This window comes from Rattus norvegicus, chromosome 1, assembly GCF_021556685.1.
Source record: "Rattus norvegicus strain SHRSP/BbbUtx chromosome 1, alternate assembly SHRSP_T2T, whole genome shotgun sequence".
Taxonomy (NCBI): Eukaryota; Metazoa; Chordata; class Mammalia; order Rodentia; family Muridae; genus Rattus; species Rattus norvegicus.
The window spans coordinates 275,263-291,291 of NC_141534.1; the positions used below are offsets into that span (position 1 = coordinate 275,263).

Here is a 16,029-nt window from a genome sequence, read left to right on the forward strand (position 1 = left end):
AAAGGATTCACAGCTGCCTGGATAATACAGGATTTCTCTCTGTGTAGCCTTGCATGTTCTCGAACTTAGTTTGTAAACCAGGTTAGCCTGAAACTCACAGAAATCCACCTGCGTTTGCCTCTGGAGTTCTGGGATTAAGGCAAGCACCACGACTGGTGAGCAACAACTAGCATTTTTAACGTGGGTTCTGGGGTTTACACTAAGCAAGCCTTTCACTGAGAGGGTGTAGGCTATCTCTGTACCCCACCCCCTTTTGTCAGTATTGTCTTTTGTCTTGAGACAGAGTCTCATATAGTCCACCTGATCTTGAACTGATTATTTTATTTGAAGGTTTTTCCACTACTTTTATAAATAAACTTACAAATTCAAAAGTCTACTGATAGAACTAAGTAGTTTTAAATATACAGTTCTGCAGTAAGGGAACCCTGGCATAGAGAAAAGGCATAGATGCCATGTTGGGAATGATGCCCTTGAAGCCCTCCATTGTTGATGTTATTATTATGGTTAGAATTAAGTATGACTGGGTTCATGGAAAATCCCCAGCCAGCTGCAGAAGACTAATACAAATCTGGTGGTCAAGAAAAATAATAATATGATAAAGATATCCTGCTGACTAATAGATAAAACAAAACTGTGACCTTTCTGACATCCTGTCCTAACCCTGACCACAGGAATATTGTGTCCTTGGCCTGTGTAACTGTTTCTTACTCTCCCCCTCCCTCTGTTACCCATGTTATGGTATAAATTCAGCCTTGGGAAAAAATAAAATTGTCGCCTGGATCAGACTCTTGTCTTGGCTTCCTTCTTCACATCCTTTGTCCCCTATTCTCTTCCAGGTACACCCCTGGACCAGTCGTTTACAAATGGCGCCCAGTGTGTGGCTGTTTGGAGGTCTCCTGGAGGAGAATGTCATCCCCAGTGAATAGGCAGGCCTGTCTTTCTTGTTTGTCAGAGCCTTTGCTCCCCCTCAGAGCTTTTGCTCCTCCTTGGAGCCTTTGCTTCCCCGCTTCTGGCAACCATGGACTACCCGACCTTGGTTCAGAGGCTTGGTGTGTGTTTCTCTATGGATGACACAGATCTCAGTGGTGAGTGATGGGACAAGCATTCTACAGTTACCTTTTGTGACAGGACTCAGGGAGTCATTCAAGATGCGAAGAATAGGGATTTAAAAAAAAGAAAAGAAAAAAGAAAAAAGTAAAGAAAAAAATTTTAAAAAATGCTTAGATTTTGTAGAAATATTTGTCCATAGTTCCCCCAGGAGGAAACAATTAACACAAAAGATAGTGCAGAGTTAGTGATTGTTTTTGTTGCTGAAATATGCCCTCTGTAATGAATAAAAATTGTGTGCTTTTTGGGTTTGAGGTTGCCTCTTCCTGTATGGTTGGGCACCCCCACGTACCTGGATTAAAAACCTTATACCCTCATGCTATTTCAGCGGTCACTTTGTCAATCTGTGCTCTGTGGGTGGCACTCCTGAGGTAGGGCCACTATGGGGTCTTACAACATTTTGGTGCACCTGCCAGGAACTGTGCTCCCCCAGACTACAATTGTTGAGGATATCGGAGGTAAGCTCTAGCAAATCTGTGTTTTGTGTTCTGTGTTACTTTCTGTTTTGTCTCTGTGTCGTGTCTCGTCTTTGTTTCATGTTGTCTTGTGTTTGTCTTCGTCTGCTGTCTGAAGAGTTTGAGTCCCCCCTGGAGAGAAGTTAGAGTCCCCTTGGTGGTTGCTGTGGGTCCTGTGAGGGGCTTATGTCTGTGACAGGCAGATGTGCTAGTTGTCACAGGCCACAGGCCCTAAAGGATGCTCTAGGAGGAGAAATAATCTAGAGGACACTCCGGTATCTCGTTGGGAGGTGGGATCAGAGATGGTCCTCCTCTTCCTGAAAGCAGCTAAGGTTAAGCTGCAGTTTGGGCCAGGTACTGAAGGTATCAGGCATTTGTGGAAATTGCTTATAGGATGCCTTGTCTTGGTCTTGTTTGTCTAGTTTGTTTTCTGCGGTATTGTCGAGTATCTTTTTGGCTTTTGCTTCACTTTTGAACTTGGACTGATGACTGTGTTTGAAAGCATGGACTTAAGACTGTGTTTGAAATCATGGAACTGTTTGTTTTGTTTGTCAAGGAATTTTACTTGGTCCTCTTGGTGCTTAACTTGGAAATGATTTGCTTGAAAGAAATTGTTTTCTGCCAGGGAGTTTTGTCTTTCTCTCTTGAGCCTCCTCCCCAAGAAGAGATGCCCCTCCTTTTGATCCCCTTGCCCAGTCTAGCAGATGTTAACAGTTTATCACACATGTATATGAAGGACTCCAGGTTAGCGAATGATCTTGTCTGAAGTAGGCATTAACAAGAACCTGAAAGCTTTGCCTTGGATCCTGAAGAAAGGATCTCCCTATTGCTTAGACATTCACAGCTTCTAAGAAAGGGAAGCACAGAGTGAGGAAGTGTGGGGCTGAGGGTGGCAGCTAGCAAGCGAACTGCAGGCTGCACACAGGCAGCTGCGCAGCTCAGGCCAAGTCAGCATAAGAGGAGTTTCAAGGTGATGAGCCCGGCTGGGGTTGAAGCTTTAACAGCAAAAAGATAGATTATTATGAGACTTTTGGCCCTGAAAAAAAATTGCAGTTGCTGCCTTCAGTGGCCAGACCTTCAACACTTGCTCACAGAAGGAGAGCATTCATTAAGAGAAGTTCTTTAAGGGAGCCTGCCTTATCTGCTGGCCCTATTCCAGTAGAGGAGTTGATCTCCAACATTAAGTTACCTTCCCCGTTAGTCATCATTGACATAGAGAGTGCCTCTGATCCTAACCCTGCAGCAGTCAGTTCCTGCCCCTGTGGTCAAAATGCCCCAGGTTGGGGGTCAGGGGAGCCCCTAAAGTATTTTCATAAAGAGTGTGCAGCAGACTGTGAATAACTTTGTTTTGCCAGACAGAACAGGCTTTACTCTAGGATGATAAGAGGAGAAAGTCTTGGCACTGGCTCTTCAGCTTACTCCAACTGGAGGCTGTGGCCAAGGTCAGGATCAATGTTTTCTTTTCCATGGTCCTCTAAGCCAGTAAGACAGCTTGGTGAAGGACTGTTACTGAAGTCCTGGGAGGGCTGTAGTTCTATTAAAGATCAGTATTCCAGTGTTAGCAAACTCTATATTGGATATAAGAGGCAGGAAGCCCAACTCAATTGTGAGCCTGCCTCAGGAATGGCAACAGAAAGAGTCCTTATAGTCAGTTATCTCTAACTATAGCTTACTCTCTGATACCTGAGGCTTCAATCGGATAACACCCTCCTGGGCAAGTCCCCCTTCAATACTCAGATGCTAGTCTCTCCTGGTCTCTTGGCTCAAGTTTGCCAGGCACGTCTGACTGCCTGGAAGAAAATTCCCCCCTAAAGTGGATGAGCCATACAATTCTTTTGTCAGCTGCTTGGCATCTAGCACCCAGGTCCTAACCATCTCTCCATCCTTTTGTTATTAGTTCTTACTGGAAGCCTAGTGATGTTTGGAGACTGGATCTCTTGAGAGGCAGAGCCACCGAGCTGACACTGAAGGGAGGTACTCCTTAAGCAAAATCTAAGTCCAGAGAGACAGCCGGTAACAGACCAGCTGCCCCTCTGCTCACCGTTCTGTTTCACAGGCACAAAGCTTGCATTTGTATTTGCAATGGCCTTTTCATTCCAAGAAAGCTGCCTTGTTTGTTTAGCTGTGTGACTGAATGATATTTGTCACCTGATCTGGTTGTTCCACCAGCTCTCTCCAGGCCACCCTCTAGCTTTCTTGCCTGGCCCCTTTCTCCTGTTCTTAAGAATTTTATCACCTAATACACTGCATTGTTTGACTTATAATTGCTCCTGTCCTACTAATATACATGTCCCAGACTCCCGTTGTGAAGGTTCTAATTCTAAAACAAGGGGATGATGCATCCCCCTAAATATTAAATTTACCTCCGTGGTTTGAAACCAGGATTGGACACATGGATATACTTGGGGTCTTAGAATGTTTCAATCAGGTGCTAATACAGGGATTATATTTACCATAAAATTGTTAAAAGAACCTGGACATTCCTACTCCTCGGCTTCTGGGCACTGATCCAAAGAAGGAGCCCAGGGAGGCACTGAACATGGCACAAGGTACACACGACTTCATCTACAGCCTGCACTTCACTGAGAGGAGCTGCTTGCTCAAAGAAGTGCACCACTTCGAGACCATTGCCATCGCAGAAGAAAAATTGGATGCCCTACCACCCCACTCCAGGACAGCTGTATTCTTCTACAATGTGATACCTTTTGTAGGGTTGACTTTTTGGATAATGCAATTATGATTGTTACATGAAACCAAATTGAATTGTCTATTGGAATTATTTTGTGAATGTCAACAATGGCAGTCAACATGTTATTTTTCCTTCTATATATCAACATATTATTTAACTTTCAGTTATTGATACTGTACTGTACTGAGTTGGGGGTTTGCTTTTTTCTGACATAACATGCATAGGATAACTATTAATGTCTTTATTTTTTCCCTGATGGTTATAATTCAATGTTGAGGTTTCTCCAAATTATTTAAAATGTTTAATATCAGTTAAAATTGTAATTCTCTGCCTGGTGGCATCCTTTCTGTGATATTTTATGAAATTCTGGTTTGTGAGAGAAAGTCAGTGCTTAGATATTTCCTGTGTCTTAGAATATGGTTAAAGAAAACATGAAACAAGTCAGAAAAGGCTTGGAAGAGAGAAAATGTGAAAGAGAAAAAGCTGAGAACTGGTATCAAAATTGGTCTCTGTTGGGTCCCCCAGTAGGTCTTCTTTTGCTTGTATCTTTTGGCCCTTGGACATTTAATTGTTTAACCATCTTTGTTAAATAACATGTAGATAATATAGCAGCAAAACTTATTCAGGTATATTGTCATAGGCTAGCTATGGAGGATGCTTTGATGATGGCCAAGCTCACCTACACATCTCCTCCCAGCCCAGGCAAGGACATTTTTTGTCCTTCAGCCAAATGAGGCCAACATTCTTTTCTGCCTGCTGTCCTGATGCCTTTGCTGAAAAATCAACAAATCGTCACCCCTGCGTGCTGAGCTGGACAGTCAATGATGGATAAGAGAGTGATATATTCAAGAATAAAGGGCCTAGACAGGAGGGCCGCCATTAGCTGTTGCCTTATCCCATGACGGATCCTGGCCACAAGATTCTCTTGGCCATGTGACAAATATTACTCCAACCTAAGACAGACACAGTTCCCGAGGGGCTCATTCCAGGACATCACGGCCATTTGGCCACCTTTTCATTTGACTATAAGGAACGGGGAGATGTTGGGAGCGATGCCCTTGAAGTCGACCATTGTTGATGTTATTATTATGGTTAGAATTAAGTATGACTGGGTTCTTGGAAAATCTCCAGTCAGCTGCAGAAGACTAATACAAATCTGGTGGTCAAAATTAAAAATAATATGATAACATTTGACGTGTTAAGATACCCAATGTGATGACCTGTAAAGTTTCTGAAAAACCAACATCCTGCTGACTAATAGATATGACAAACCTGTGACTTTTCTGACAACCTGTAAACATCAGCCTACTCCCCCACCATACGAATATTGTGTCCTTGGCCTGCATAAATGTTTCTTACTTCCCCCCTTCCGCTGTTACCCATGTTTTGGTATAAATTCTGCCTTCGGGAAAAATAAAATTGTCACCTTAATCAGACTCTTGTCTTGGCTTCCTTCTTTGTGTCTCTTGGCCCCCATTCTCTTCCAGGTACACCCCAGACCCTTCATGTATAACATTTGATCCAGTTGATAAGATATAATTGTCCACCTAAACATACAAAACCCTGTACACATTTATAACATCCTGTAAGTTACAGTGTGGAATCAACATCAGCCTCCATATTCTATTTTGGTGGCTTCTCTCAGTCTCCTGCTCTCTTGAGTTCCTGGTTCCTTCTCTTCCTTCAATCTTTTCTCCAACCCATCCTTCCTTCTCATCCAATGACAGGCCTCATTCTATCTTGTGCCTGCCTCACCTGTGACATCACCCCACACAGGGAGGCTCTAAGATGAATGACCATAACACAGTTTTCACAGTATTTTGAATTCCCCTATACAATGTCTAGAAATACAGTTTCTCCTACATGATATGGAAATTCATATTAGAGTGTCTATGGATCTTGGAAGACTGCTATCAACTGAAGTAACACAAATATTTTGAAAAATACAATGTTAACATACATACATTAAAATATTTTGTATACCTAATTCTAATTTTAATTTTAATTACACTTATTGTATTTTTAATTTTTATGTTGGTTATTTTACTTATTTACAATTCAATCGTTATTCCTCTTACAATATTCCCTTCCAAAAAACCCTCAGTCCACCTGGTTCTATGAGGTGCTCCCCCATCAATCCACGCATTCTTGCCTCACCACACTAGATTTCTGGTAAGCTATACATCAAGACTTGACAAGACCAAGGGCCTATCTTTCCATTGATGCCAGATAAGGCCATCCTCTTCTACAAATGCAGCTGGATCCATTGGTACTTCCGCGTTTATTTCTTGGTTGGTGGCTTAGTAACTGGTAGGTCTGGGAGTTCTGCTTGAATGATATTGTTCTTCTTATTGCCTTGCAAATACCTTCAGTTCCTTCAGTCATTTCCCTACCATGTCCATTCCTGCCCCTGTGCTATATCTGATGTTTAGGAACAAGCATCTGCTCTTTAATGATAAGGCTTTGGCAGAGCCTCTCAGAAGACAGCTATATCAGTCCCTGTTAAGAAGCACTTCTTGACATCAGCAAGAGTGAGTGGGTTTGGTTGCAGCATACGACATGGATCCTCAGGTGGACCAGTCTCTGAATGTCCTTTCCTGCAATCTCTGTTCCCCTTTTTGTCATTGTATTTCCTTTAGACATTAGTGATATTGGTAAAAATGCTGAGAAGTGTGAGTGGTCTCATTCCTCAATAGGAGGGAGTGCCTTATCTCTCCAAATGGTCTCTACAGGTTCTCTCTCCCTTTGTTGAGTCTTTCAGCTAAGGTCATTCCTATTGCATCCTGGAAACTTCTTGCTTCCATGGAATCTGGGACATTCCAGTAATTACCTTCAGTTTCCAATTCACCATTCCTTTATACCTCTGTTCAAAATCCTTTCCCTTTTGCTTTCCCACCCTTTTTTTTCATCCTTATTAAATTGGGTATTTCTTATTTACATTTCAAATGTTATTCTCTTTCCCAGTTTCCATGCCAACATCAACCTAACCCCTCCCCCACCCTTCTCTATTGGTGTTCCCTCCTCAGTACTCCCACAATTACTGAACTCTCAAACAAGACTCCTGTTCACTGAGAGTCCAGCCTTAGCAGGACCAAGGGCTTGCCTTCCACTGGTGCACTTACTAAGCTATTCATTGCTACTTATCTATTTGGAGCCCAGGATCAGTCCATGTTTGAGATTCTTCCCCACTTTTTCTTCTATTAGTTTGAGTGTATCGGTTTGATGTAGAGGTTCTTGATCTACTTGGACTTAAGCTTTGTACAGGGTAATAAGCATGGATCAATCTGCATTCTTCTACATGTTGACCTCCAGTTGAACCAACACCATTTGCTGAAAATGCTATCTTTTTTTGATGGGATGGTTTTGACTCCTTTGTCAAAAATCCAGTGACCATAGGTGTGTGGGTTCATTTCTTTTTTTTTTTTTTTTTTGGTTTGGACTGGCTTGACTTCTTGTTGCCAGGATGACATAATAACCTCTTCACTACCTTTCAGAGTTGGCTGTATCAAATGCCATTTTCAACCAATCTCTCCCTCCTTTAGAAGGTTGTGTTCTTCCCTACATGATACCTTCTTTCTAAGTTGATTATTTTGTTTATTCTTCACACAACCTCCCAAGAAAGGAGTGTATGGAGAGGGAGAAACCATCCACTGCTGCCCCTTCCCTGCTGCTTCCTTAGTCTGTTTCAAGCTCACATGCTGCATGATACAATCTTCTGTGACTTAGTGTAGACATGAACTTTGGTGCCCCTGAATTTTTTCTCTTTTCCTTAGTCTGGATATGACTCTTATTCATGCTTCTACCGGATAAAGATGGGTCTTCAAACCACGTTTGCAGGAAATAAGATGTGTGGTCTCTGCTTTTCATCAGTGTGAGTTTAACAAATTATTAAGGGTTAACCTTTCTCAAGTGGATGTATGGGAATTGTGAGGATTGGGTTATACGTTGTTTATGACTTTTGGAATGAGCTAGAGTATAATTCATTAAGAAAGAGGATTAGTAGTATTTCCACAAGGTGATACTTTTCAGTAAACAGAAGGCTTCAGAAACAGGCAGGTGAGAGTGCTGACTCTCTGAAATGGGCACTACAATGGGGCTGTTCTTAGATACCAGCTCCCTTTCCAGGGCTATGTGATAAGTTACCTCAAATGGACAGAAAACCAGTTATGGCTATTCACTCAGTTCTGAAAGCCAACAGTCTGCAATAAGTTGCCAGCCGGACTAGACTTGGTCAGCTCTATGGGAGAATTCTTTTCTGGCCTGGTCCAGTCTCTGCTGGTTGCCAGCTTTGTTGTCTTGTGGACACATCTGTTTGCATCATCTTTATCCCACCTTTCCGTCTGTGTGTCTGTCTCCTCTGTGTCTTCTCTAAGGGCACTCTTGATTGAATTTAGGGCCCATTTTGATAATCCAGGGTGCTATCTTCAAAGCCGATAAGTTAGTTACATTTATTTATTTTATTAACTTGAGTATTTATTATATACATTTCGAGTGTTATTCCCTTTCCCGGTATCCGGGCAAACATCCCCCTCCCCCTCCCCTTCCTTATGGGTGTTCCCCTCCCAACCCTCCCCCCATTGCCGCCCTCCCCCCACCAGTCTAGTTCACTGGGGGTTCAGTCTTAGCAGGACCCAGGGCTTCCCCTTCCACTGGTGCTCTTACTAGGATATTCATTGCTACTTATGAGGTCAGAGTCCAGGGTCAGTCCATGTATAGTCTTTAGTTAGTGGCTTGGTCCCTGGAAGCTCTGGTTGCTTGGCATTGTTGTACATATGGGGTCTCGAGCCCCTTCAAGCTCTTCCAGTTCTTTCTCTGATTCCTTCAACGGGGGTTCTATTCTCAGTTCAGTGGTATGCTGCTGGTATTCGCCTCTGTATTTGCTGTATTCTGGCTGTGTCTCTCAGGAGCGATCTACATCCAGCTCCTGTCGGTCTGCACTTCTTTGCTTCATCCATCTTGTCTAATTGGGTGGCTGTATATGTATGGGCCACATGTGGGGCAGGCTCTGAATGGGTGTTCCTTCAGTCTCTGTTTTAATCTTTGCCTCTCTCTTCCCTGCCAAGGGTATTCTTGTTCCCCTTTTAAAGAAGGAGTGAAGCATTCACGTTTTGATCATCCGTCTTGAGTTTCATTTGTTCTAGGCATCTAGGGCTAATTCAAGCATTTGGGCTAATAGCCACTTATCAATGAGTGCATACCATGTATGTCTTTCTGTGATTGGGTTAGCTCACTCAGGATGATGTTTTCCAGTTCCAACCATTTGCCTACGAATTTCATAAAGCCGTTGTTTTTGATAGCTGAGTAATATTCCATTGTGTAGATGTACCACATTTTCTGTATCCATTCCTCTGTTGAAGGGCATCTGGGTTCTTTCCAGCTTCTGGCTATTATAAATAAGGCTGCAATGAACATAGTGGAGCACGTGTCTTTTTTATATGTTGGGGCATCTTTTGGGTATATGCCCAAGAGAGGTATAGCTGGATCCTCAGGAAGTTCAATGTCCAATTTTCTGAGGATCCTCCAGACTGATTTCCAGAATGGTTGTACCAGATTGCAACCCCACCAACAATGGAGGAGTGTTCCTCTTTCTCCGCATCCTCGCCAGCATCTGCTGTCACCTGAGTTTTTGATCTTAGCCATTCTCACTGGTGTGAGGTGAAATCTCAGGGTTGTTTTGATTTGCATTTCCCTTATGACTAAAGATGTTGAACATTTCTTTAGGTGTTTCTCAGCCATTTGGCATTCCTCAGCTGTGAATTCTTTGTTTAGCTCTGAGCCCCATTTTTTAATAGGGTTACTTGTTTCCCTGCGGTCTAACTTCTTGAGTTCTTCGTATATTTTGGATATAAGGCCTCTATCTGTTGTAGGATTGGTAAAGATCTTTTCCCAATCTGTTGGTTGCCGTTTTGTCCTAACCACAGTGTCCTTTGCCTTACAGAAGCTTTGCAGTTTTATGAGATCCCATTTGTCGATTCTTGATCTTAGAGCGTAAGCCATTGGTGTTTTGTTCAGGAAATTTTTTCCAGTGCCCATGTGTTCCAGATGCTTCCCTAGTTTTTCTTCTATTAGTTTGAGTGTGTCTGGTTTGATGTGGAGGTCCTTGATCCACTTGGACTTAAGCTTTGTACAGGGTGATAAGCATGGATCCATCTGCATTCTTCTACATGTTGACCTCCAGTTGAACCAGCACCATTTGCTGAAAATGCTATCTTTTTTCCATTGGATGGTTTTGGCTCCTTTGTCAAAATCAAGTGACCATAGGTATGTGGGTTCATTTCTGGGTCTTCAATTCTATTCCATTGGTCTATCTGTCTGTCTCTGTACCAATACCATGCAGTATTTATCACTATTGCTCTGTAATACTGCTTGAGTTCAGGGATAGTGATTCCCCCTGAAGTCCTTTTATTGTTGAGGATAGCTTTAGCTATCCTGGGTTTTTTGTTATTCCAGATGAATTTGCAAATTGTTCTGTCTAACTCTTTGAAGAATTGGATTGGTATTTTGATGGGGATTGCATTGAATCTGTAGATTGCTTTTGGTAAAATGGCCATTTTTACTATATTAATCCTGCCAATCCATGAGCATGAGAGATCTTTCCATCTTCTGAGGTCTTCTTCAATTTCCTTCTTCAGTGTCTTGAAGTTCTTATTGTACAGATCTTTTACTTGCTTGGTTAAAGTCACACCGAGGTACTTTATATTATTTGGGTCTATTATGAAGGGTGTCGTTTCCCTAATTTCTTACTCAGCTTGTTTCTCTTTTGTAAAGAGGAAGGCAACTGTTTTATTTGAGTTAATTTTATACCCAGCCACTTTGCTGAAGTTGTTTATCAGCTTTAGTAGTTCTCTGGTCGAACTTTTGGGATCACTTAAATATACTATCATATCATTTGCAAATAGTGATATTTTGACTTCTTCTTTTCCGATCTGTATCCCCTTGACCTCCTTTTGTTGTCTGATTGCTCTGTCTAGGACTTCAAGAACTATATTGAATAAGTAGGGAGAGAGTGGGCAGCCTTGTCTAGTCCCTGATTTTAGTGGGATTGCTTCAAGTTTCTCTCCATTTAGTTTAATGTTAGCAACTGGTTTGCTGTATATGGCTTTTACTATGCTCAGGTATGGGCCTTGAATTCCTATTCTTTCCAGGACTTTTATCATGAAGGGGTGTTGAATTTTGTCAAATGCTTTCTCAGCGTCCAATGAAATGATCATGTGGTTTTGTTCTTTCAGTTTGTTTATATAATGGATCACGTTGATGGTTTTCTGTATATTAAACCATCCCTGCATGCCTGGGATGAAGCCTACCTGGTCATGGTGGATGATTGTTTTGATGTGCTCTTGGATTCGGTTTGCCAGAATTTTGTTGAGTATTTTTGCATCGATATTCATAAGGGAAATTGGTCTGAAGTTCTCTTTCTTTGTTGTGTCTTTGTGTGGTTTAGGTATAAGAGTAATTGTGGCTTCGTAGAAGGTATTCGGTAGTGATCCATCTGTTTCAATTTTGTGGAATAGTTTGGATAATATTGGTATGAGGTCTTCTATGAAGGTTTGATAGAATTCTGCACTAAACCCATCTGGACCTGGGCTCTTTTTGGTTGGGAGACCTTTAATGACTGGTTCTATTTCCTTAGGAGTTATGGGGTTGTTTAACTGGTTTATCTGTTCCTGATTTAACTTCAGTACCTGGTATATGTCTAGGAAATTGTCCATTTCCTGAAGATTTTCAAGTTTTGTTGAATATAGGTTTTTATAGTAAGATCTGATGATTTTTTGAATTTCCTCTGAATCTGTAGTTATGTCTCCCTTTTCATTTCTGATTTTGTTAATTTGGACGCACTCTCTGTGTCCTCTCGTTAGTCTGGCTAAGGGTTTATCTATCTTGTTGATTTTCTCAAAGAACCAACTTTTGGTAAAGTTGATTCTTTCTATGGTCCTTTTTGTTCCTACTTGGTTGATTTCCGCTCTGAGTTTGATTATTTCCTGCCTTCTACTCCTCCTGGGTGTATTTGCTTCTTTTTGTTCTAGAGCTTTTAGGTGTGCTGTCAAGCTGCTGATATATGCTCTTTCCTGTTTCTTTCTGCAGGCACTCAGCGCTATGAGATTTCCTCTTAGCACAGCTTTCATTGTGTCCCATAAGTTTGGGTATGTTGTACCTTCATTTTCATTAAATTCTAAAAAGTTTTTAATTTCTTTCTTTATTTCTTCCTTGACCAGGTTATCATTGAGTAGAGCATTGTTCAATTTCCACATATATGTGGGCATTCTTCCTTGATTGTTATTGAAGACCAGTTTTAGGCCGTGGTGGTCTGATAGCACGCATGGGATTATTTCTATCTTTCTGTACCTGTTGAGGCCCGTTTTTTGACCAAGTATATGGTCAATTTTGGAGAAAGTACCATGAGGAGCTGAGAAGAAGGTATATCCTTTTGCTTTAGGATAGAATGTTCTATAAATATCCGTTAAGTCCATTTGGCTCATGACTTCTCTTAGTCTGTCTACATCTCTGTTTAATTTCTGTTTCCATGATCTGTCCATTGATGACTGTGGGGTGTTGAAATCTCCCACTATTATTGTGTGAGGTGCAATGTGTGTTTTGAGCTTTAGTAAGGTTTCTTTTACATATGTAGGTGCCCTTGTATTTGGGGCATAGATATTTAGGATTGAGAGTTCATCTTGGTGGATTTTTCCTTTGAGGAATATGAAGTGTCCTTCCTTATCTTTTTTGATGAATTTTAGTTGAAAATTGATTTTATTTGATATTAGAATGGCTACTCCAGTTTGCTTTTTCTGACCATTTGCTTGGAAAATTGTTTTCCGGCCTTTCACTGTGAGGTAATGTCTGTCTTTGTCTCTGAGGTGTGTTTCCTGTAGGCAGCAGAAGGCAGGGTCCTCGTTGCGTATCCAGTTTGTTAATCTATGTCTTTTATTGGGGAGTTGAGGCCATTCATGTTGAGAGATATTAAGGAATAGTGATTATTGCTTCCTGTTATATTCATATTTGGATGTGAGGTTATGTTTGTGTGCTTTCATTCTCTTTGTTTTGTTGCCAAGACGATTAGTTTCTTGCTTCTTCTAGGGTATAGCTTGCCTCCTTATGTTGGGCTTTACCATTTATTATCCTTTGTAGTGCTGGATTTGTAGAAAGATATTGTGTAAATTTGGTTTTGTCATGGAATATCTTGGTTTCTCCATCTATGTTAATTGAGAGTTTTGCAGGATACAGTAACCTGGGCTGGCATTTGTGTTCTCTTAGGGTCTGTATGACATCAGTCCAGGATCTTCTGGCCTTCATAGTTTCTGGCGAGAAGTCTGGTGTGATTCTGATAGGTCTGCCTTTATATGTTACTTGACCTTTTTCCCTTACTGCTTTTAATATTCTTTCTTTATTTTGTGCGTTTGGTGTTTTGACTATTATGTGACGGGAGGTGTTTCTTTTCTGGTCCAATCTATTTGGAGTTCTGTAGGCTTCTTGTATGCCTATGGGTATCTCTTTTTTTAGGTTAGGGAAGTTTTCTTCTATGATTTTGTTGAAGATATTTACTGGTCCTTTGAGCTGGGAGTCTTCACTCTCTTCTATACCTATTATCCTTAGGTTTGATCTTCTCATTGAGTCCTGGATTTCCTGTATGTTTTGGACCAGTAGCTTTTTCCGCTTCACATTATCTTTGACAGTTGAGTCAATGATTTCTATGGAATCTTCTGCTCCTGAGATTCTCTCTTCCATCTCTTGTATTCTGTTGGTGAGGCTTGTATCTACAGCTCCTTGTCTCTTCTTTTGGTTTTCTATATCCAGGGTTGTTTCCATGTGTTCTTTCTTGATTGCTTCTATTTCCATTTTTAGTTCCTTCAACTGTTTGATTGTGTTTTCCTGGAATTCTTTCAGGGATTTTTGCGATTCTTTCAGGGATTTTTGCGATTCCTCTCTGTAGGCTTCTACTTGTTTATTAATGTTTTTATGTGTTTCCCTAAGGGAGTTCTTCATGTCTTTCTTGAAGTCCTCCAGCATCATGATCAAATATGATGTTGAAACTAGATCTTGCTTTTCTGGTGTGTTTGGATATTCCATGTTTGTTTTGGTGGGAGAATTGGGCTCCGATGATGCCATGTAGTCTTGGTTTCTGTTGCTTGGGTTCCTGCGCTTGCCTCTCGCCATCAGATTATCTCTAGTGTTACTTTGTTCTGCTATTTCTGACAGTGGCTAGACTGTCCTATAAGCCTGTGTGTCAGGAGTGCTGTAGACCTGTTTTCCTCTCTTTCAGTCAGTTATGGGGACAGAGTGTTCTGCTTTCGGGCGTGTAGTTTTCCTCTCTACAGGTCTTCAGCTGTTCCTGTGGGCCTGTGTCTTGAGTTCACCAGGCAGCTTTCTTGCAGCAGAAAGGTTGGTCTTACCTGTGGTCCTGAGGCTCAAGTTCGGTCGCGGGGTGCTGCCCACGGGCTGTCTGTGGCGGCAGCAACCAGGAATACCTGTGCCGCCCCTTCCGGGAGCTTCAGTGCACCAGGGTTCCAGATGGCCTTTGGTGTTTTCCTCTGGCGTCCGAGATGTGTATGCAGAGTGCAGTCTCTTCTGGTTTCCCGGGCGTGTCTGCCTCTCTGAGGGTTTAGCTCTCCCTCCCACGGGATTTGGGTGCAGAGAACTGTTTATCCGGTCTGTTTCCTTCAGGTTCCGGCGGTGTCTCAGGCAGGTGTCCTGCCGCTCCTGGGCCCTCCCCCACGGGAGCCCAGAGGCCTTATACAGTTTCCTCTTGGGCTAGGGATGTGGGCAGGGGTGGGCAGTGTTGGTGGTCTCTTCTGCTCTGCAGCCTTAGGAGTGCCCACCTGACCAGGCGGTGAGGTCTCTTTCCCACAGGGTCTGGGCGTGGGTTCATTTCTGGGTCTGCAATTATATTCCACTGTTCTATCTGCCTGTCTTTATACCAACACCATTCAGTTTTTATCACTATTGCTCCATAATACTGCTTGAGTTCAGGGATAGTGATTCCTGCGGAAGTCCTTTTATTGTTGAGGATAGTTTTAGGTATCCTGGTTTTTTTGTTATTCCAGATGAGTTTGCAAATTGTTCTGTATAACTCTCTGAAGAATTGGATTGGAATTTCATTGGGGATTGCGTTGAATCTGTAGCCATCTTTGGGTAAAATGGCCATTTTTACTATATTAATCCTGCCAATCCACGAGCATGGGAGATCTTTCCAACTTCTGAGATCTTCAATTTCTTTCTTCAAAGGCCAGAAATTCTTATCATACAGATGTTTCACTTGCTTGGTTAAAGTTACACTGAAGTACTTGATACTATTTGGGACTGTCATGAAAGGTGTCTCCCTAATTTCTTTCTCTGCTTCTTTGTGTTTTGTGTAGATGAAGGCTACTGATTTATTTGAGTTAATTTTATACACACTTTGCTGAGGGGATTTCTCAGGTTTAGTAGTTCTCTGGTGGAACTTTTGGGATCACTTAAATATACTATCATATCATTTGCAAATAGTGATATTTTGACTTCTTCCTTTCCAATCTGTATCCTTTAATCTCCATTCGCTGTCTGATTGCTCTGGCTAGGACTTCAAAAACTATATTGAATAAGCAGGGAGAGTGGGCAGCCTTGTCTAGTCCCTGATTTTAGTGGGATTGCTTCAAGTTTCTCTCCATTTAGTTTAATGTTAGGTACTGGTTTGCTGTATATGGCTTTTGCTATGTTCAGGTATTGGCCTTGAAATCCTGTTCTTTCCATGATTTTATCATGAAGGGGTGTTGAATTTTGTCAAATTCTTTCTCAGCATCTAATGAA

The 16,029-nt window shown here is 41.8% G+C and overlaps 1 long non-coding RNA gene across 2 annotated transcripts; it reads left to right on the forward strand.

Moving 5' to 3' along the window:
- Positions 1–770: 770 nt before the first annotated feature.
- LOC148006783 (uncharacterized) lies at positions 771–5,687 on the forward strand. Of its 2 annotated transcripts, XR_015644539.1 has the most exons (3): positions 771–1,085; positions 1,436–1,565; positions 3,460–5,687. It is a non-coding gene; the product is annotated as an uncharacterized LOC148006783 (long non-coding RNA). The 2 variants fall into 2 exon arrangements; XR_015644538.1 differs by having other exon boundaries at positions 784–1,085; positions 1,436–5,687.
- Positions 5,688–16,029: the final 10,342 nt, after the last annotated feature.